Source organism: Cibotium barometz, chromosome 43 (assembly GCF_041138505.1).
Source record: "Cibotium barometz isolate CiBa-2024 chromosome 43, ASM4113850v1, whole genome shotgun sequence".
NCBI classification, from domain to species: domain Eukaryota; kingdom Viridiplantae; phylum Streptophyta; class Polypodiopsida; order Cyatheales; family Cibotiaceae; genus Cibotium; species Cibotium barometz.
In genome coordinates, this window is record NC_141088.1 from 37906444 (window position 1) to 37912443 (window position 6000).

Genomic DNA, 6000 nt, shown 5'->3' on the forward strand with positions numbered 1-6000 from the left:
CAGCAGAGCAGATTCGTTGGGATGGTAGAGATGCGCAGGCTCATGCCTTGATTGCGCTGTCTGTCAAACGTACCATTATCCCACATATTCGCTCCTGCAGGACTTCTAAGGATGCTTGGGATGTACTTGCCACATTGTATCAGGCAAGAAATGAGGCTCGTGTTGCTTACCTCCGAAAACAGTTGGAGAGTGAGCATATGAACGAAGGTGATTCTATGGATAGCTTTTTGACAAAGATCAAGGATTTCAAAGAGCAGCTCATTTCTGCAGATGAAATCCTGTCAGACAGTTCACTTGTGCAGACTGTTTTGAATGGTCTACCAGATTCTTATCAGGGTTTTGCTTCCACTCTTCGCTTGATGATGAAAGGCAATCCCAATGCCTTATCATTTGAGGAGTTAGTTTCTGTTTTGCTGCAAGAAGACCAGTCAAGGCAAAACAGGAATATTATGCGTGTCGCAGATCAAGCTTTCGTTGCTAGTCAGAGAAGCGGGAAAGGTAAAGCTGGCTTTTCTTCTAGTAAGCAGAAATCTGCAAATGCTGCGCAACCAAAGAAGGAAGACAAAGATGAGAAGAAGGGTGACAAACAGAAGACATTTTGCAAGTACTGTAAGGGAAATGATCATGTCATCAAAGCGTGTCCTAAGCTGGCTGCGAAAGAGGCTAAGAAGAAAGAGGCTGGTATGGCTGTTGCAGATGCCTCTCCTTCTAACAATGAATCTGCTAATGTTGTTCAAGATACAGAATGGGCATTCAATGCGCAGTGCAGTTATGACCCATCTTTGCATGACACATGTATGTCTGCAGTAGATTCAGACGTATGGTACTTTGACAGTGGTGCCACTAAGCATATCACCTCGCAGCGCAGTTTATTCACTTTCCTTGAGTCTGCTCCCACAGGGAATACTGTCACTTGTGCCAATAACTCCTCTTATCCCGTTAAAGGAGTTGGACAGATTGTGCTGAATGTTGCAAATTGCAACACCTTTACACTTTTTGATGCATTGTATGTGCCAGGGATCAAAAAGAATCTGCTGTCAGTCTCCGCATTTGCCAAAACAGGTTTGGTTGTAAAATTTGTGGATGACAGATGTACTGTTCATGATCTCTCTTGTGGTGACATCATTGTAGCATCTGGTTCACTATGTCGAGGGCTGTATAAGCTCAATATGGATGGCAAATGTGTAGAGGATTCAGCATGTGCTATTATGGATACGCAGGCTATTTCAAATGCAAAACTGTGGCATGCACGTTTTGGTCATCTGAATTTTGCAAGTTTGCTGCGCCTGCAGAAATCTGAAATGGTGTCTTCTTTGCCTAAGCTTGAGGCACCTGTCAAGCATGTTTGTGAGGGCTGCATATTGGGTAAAATGCAGCGTGCTTCCTTTCCCAAAGATGGATCAGTGAGAGCTGAACGCAGATTGCAGCTTGTTCACAGTGATGTTTGTGGTCCCATGCAAACTCCATCATTTGGAAACTACCTTTACTTCGTGACTTTCATTGATGATTTTACCAGGCATGCATGGGTATATCCTTTGAAGGCAAAGTCCGAAGTGTTTTTGTGCTTCAAACAGTTTTTGGTTATGGCTGAAAATGTGTCAGAAAGTAAGATGGGCACCCTCCGTTCAGATCGAGGGGGGGAGTATATGTCTTCAGAATTTAATGCATTTCTGGCTGAGCGTGGGATAAAACACCAATGTACAGTGCCGTATACACCACAGCAAAATGGTGTGGCTGAGAGAAAAAACAGGTCTCTCATGGAAATGGCAAGATGTATGGTTAAGAGTCAAAGTCTACCACATGGTTTTTGGCTTGAGGCTGTCATGTGTGCCACTTATGTACTAAACAGGTGTCCCACCAAAGCATTACAGGTTGTCACTCCATATGAGGCTTGGCATAGCCGCAAGCCATCTGTTGGCCATTTACGAGTTTTTGGTTGCCTGGCATATGCATTAGTGCCTGTGCAACATCGCAGAAAATTGGATGACAAAGCTGTCAAATGTATTTTTGTTGGATATAGTGCTGAGAGCAAAGGCTATCGTTTGTATCATCCACAGACAAAGCGCATTTTGGTTAGCCGTGATGTTGTATTTGTGGAAGATGCAGTTCAGCCCTTGGTTTCATGTACTAAGGAGACAGATATCAGCTCACGTGATGTCTATGATACATTGTTGCCTCTTTTCAGTGGTGCACAGTCAAGTGCAATACCTCATGAGGCAGTTTTTCAGCCTATGCAGGTTTTAAATGATGGCACAGATCAGCCTATATCTGATGCAGATGTGCATGATGCACTTGAGGATGAGAGACAAGAGATTGAGGGCTCTAGGAACATGCCTAGATGGCTGGTGCAGACTTTGCGTGACAGCAAGTTGGATGCCCCTTTGTCTAGTCGCACTTGTTCTGGCTCTCATGGTGCCTCTTATGCGTCAGATTGTTATGCATTGGCTGTTTCTAGTATGTGCGATGAAAGTGAGCCTGTTTCATTTGATGAGGCACAAAGTTCAGAAAATTGGATGGCTGCTATGCAAGCAGAATACAATGCTATTATGAAGAATAGTACATGGTCTTTATGTGACTTGCCCCCTGGCAAGAAGGCCATTGGCACTAAGTGGGTATACAAATTGAAGCGTAAGCCTGATGGCACAGTGGATCGCCATAAGGCTAGGCTTGTTGCAAAAGGTTATGCTCAAGAGAAGGGCATTGATTTTGATGAGACTTTTGCTCCCACATGTCGTATGACCACTGTTCGTAGCATCTGTGCATTAGCAGCTCATAATGGTTGGAATGTACATCAGCTGGACATAAAGACTGCGTTCTTAAATGGAGATTTGCATGAGGAGGTGTATGTATCGCAGCCTCGTGGTTTTGTTCAAAGAGGGCAGGAAAACAAAGTGTGCAGGTTAAAAAAGGCTTTATATGGTTTAAAGCAAGCTCCACGAGCTTGGTATGAAAAAATACATGCATATTTGACTGCACATGGGTTTCAGAATAGTCCAACAGAAAGCACTTTGTATGTTAAACGTGTGGATGGTGTACATCTAATCATTGCTCTCTATGTCGATGACATGCTGCTCACAGGACCAAATGAGAGTCATATTGCTGATTTTAAGGCTGATTTGAATGCCTCTTTTGAGATGTCAGATTTGGGGCATTTGCATCATTATTTGGGGATACAATTTAAGCAGTGTGATGGAGGTATTGCTTTGTGTCAGACAAAGTATATTGAAACATTGTTGCGGAGATTTGGCCTTGAAGACTGCAAGCCTATTGCTACTCCAATGGAGACAGGTTTGAAGTTGAGTCTTCATGATGCTGGAGATCACTTTGATGTCACACTCTATCAGACAGCTGTAGGTTGCCTCATTTATGTATGCATTACGAGGCCAGACATTCAGTTTGCAGTCTCACAGGTGAGCAGATTTATGCATAGCCCAGGCATTAAGCATTGGCAGGCAGTGAAGCGTATCTTTCGCTATTTGAGTGGTACTCGGCATCTTGGGTTGTTTTATCCCAAGGGGGGATCATTGCCGCCAGATTTACATGTTTTTTCAGATTCTGACTGGGCTGGTTGTTATGACACACGCGTGTCCACGAGTGGTTTTTGCTTCATGCTTGGAAGCTCATGCATATCATGGTTGAGCAAGAAGCAGCCTACTGTGGCCACTTCTAGTTGTGAAGCTGAGTACAGGGCAGCTTTCACAGCTACGGTTGAGTGTGTGTGGCTCAGACGCCTTATGGCTGATTTGGGTGTTGGGCAGCCATCTGCCACCACCATCTTCACTGACAGTCAGAGCGCATTGGCAGTTGCGCGGAACCCAGTGTTCCATGCTCGTACGAAGCACATTGAGGTGCACTACCATTATGTCAGGGAGAGACTCTCTGCAGGAGAGATCAGTTTGGCTTATGTGCCAACACAGGATAACCTTGCAGACCTTTTCACAAAGGCTCTGCCTCGTGAGAAGTTCGAAGCTTTTCGCAAAGCTTTGGGCTTACTCCCTTTTGTGGATTCGTCCACATAGCTAGACACTTCCCTATACATGAGTGCTAGCTCTTGTTCACCGCATCACTCCAGGGGGGATTTGTTACCATATTATAGTAGTGATGTGTGTGAACACACTTAGGACCGCCGGGGCACTTTTTCCCTCACTAGGAGGTTTTTTCAGATTCTGACTGGGCTGGTTGTTATGACACACGCGTGTCCACGAGTGGTTTTTGCTTCATGCTTGGAAGCTCATGCATATCATGGTTGAGCAAGAAGCAGCCTACTGTGGCCACTTCTAGTTGTGAAGTGGGCTGGTTGTTATGACACACGCGTGTCCACGAGTGGTTTTTGCTTCATGCTTGGAAGCTCATGCATATCATGGTTGAGCAAGAAGCAGCCTACTGTGGCCACTTCTAGTTGTGAAGCTGAGTACAGGGCAGCTTTCACAGCTACGGTTGAGTGTGTGTGGCTCAGACGCCTTATGGCTGATTTGGGTGTTGGGCAGCCATCTGCCACCACCATCTTCACTGACAGTCAGAGCGCATTGGCAGTTGCGCGGAACCCAGTGTTCCATGCTCGTACGAAGCACATTGAGGTGCACTACCATTATGTCAGGGAGAGACTCTCTGCAGGAGAGATCAGTTTGGCTTATGTGCCAACACAGGATAACCTTGCAGACCTTTTCACAAAGGCTCTGCCTCGTGAGAAGTTCGAAGCTTTTCGCAAAGCTTTGGGCTTACTCCCTTTTGTGGATTCGTCCACATAGCTAGACACTTCCCTATACATGAGTGCTAGCTCTTGTTCACCGCATCACTCCAGGGGGGATTTGTTACCATATTATAGTAGTGATGTGTGTGAACACACTTAGGACCGTCGGGGCACTTTTTCCCTCACTAGGAGGTTTTTTTCCCCCGTGCATTGTATATACGCCCATTATCTTCTAGGGCTTGTTATCTTTCATTTTTGGCACTCATAATACACTACTGTGTTGTGCTCAAGTTTCCTCATCTTCTTGAAGTTGTGTGTGCATTCCTGCAACCCTAATTCCAACATGTGTGTGTGTGTGTGTGTGTGTGTGTGTGTGTGTGTGTGTGTGTGTAAATATAAAATTGAGAGAGGTTTTTTAACATAAAATTGTGAAAAATTCACTCACTCACAAACAACTATTTCATGATCATGGCATCAAAAGGCATATTACTATCTTCTCACATCAAAAGGGTTCTTGCACATTCACCCCAAGATTCCTCATATGGTAGCATCAATAGAGTTCATGCATAGCATCCAAATTGTTGACTATCTGCCATAATTTTTACTTCACAATTCAAGTAGAGAGGTCTTCTCTCCATTATGACACACCTTAATCCTTGTGTAAGCCTCAATCTCCACCACATATTGGTTGTTCACATAAGTCTAAGTCTCTCCAATCTTAGGGTTTTCTATGTAATCGTTTTCGCTTTAAACTTTAGTGCATCTTGATGACTCTCTACCTTCTTCATTTCTTTTGTGCTCTTTCTTACTTGATTTGATTTCTTCACATCTTGTTTGGCATCTTATTGGATCAACTAGGACTCTTTCCACTAGTACTAATAAAAACCCACACATCATAAGCCCTTCGTAAAAGTTATGGTCATCTACTAGTCTAGAGTTGTGAGAGTGAATAAGGGAAAATGCATGTGTCTCACTATACGAATAAGGAGGAAATTTATGCATGTTGATAATTGCCCAATAGAGAATCTCATTGTTGTATGTGTTCACACATGAATATTCATGAATAAGGTTACAGGCATATGATGGTTACACACACAAGATGGACACGAACGTGAAGCTCTGAAATACCGAACAACCCCCCCCTTCGAAGTGACGGAGGTGAGACCTAACACGCAAAGGAAGTAACTGCCTTCTAACTCCATCAAATGCTACAAAGGGATGATCTAGCCATGCGCACCTTCTTTGCCATGCTAATCGTCCAACTAGCAGGTGACCGGAGCTTCAAGACCAACTCTTCGTCACACCAACTC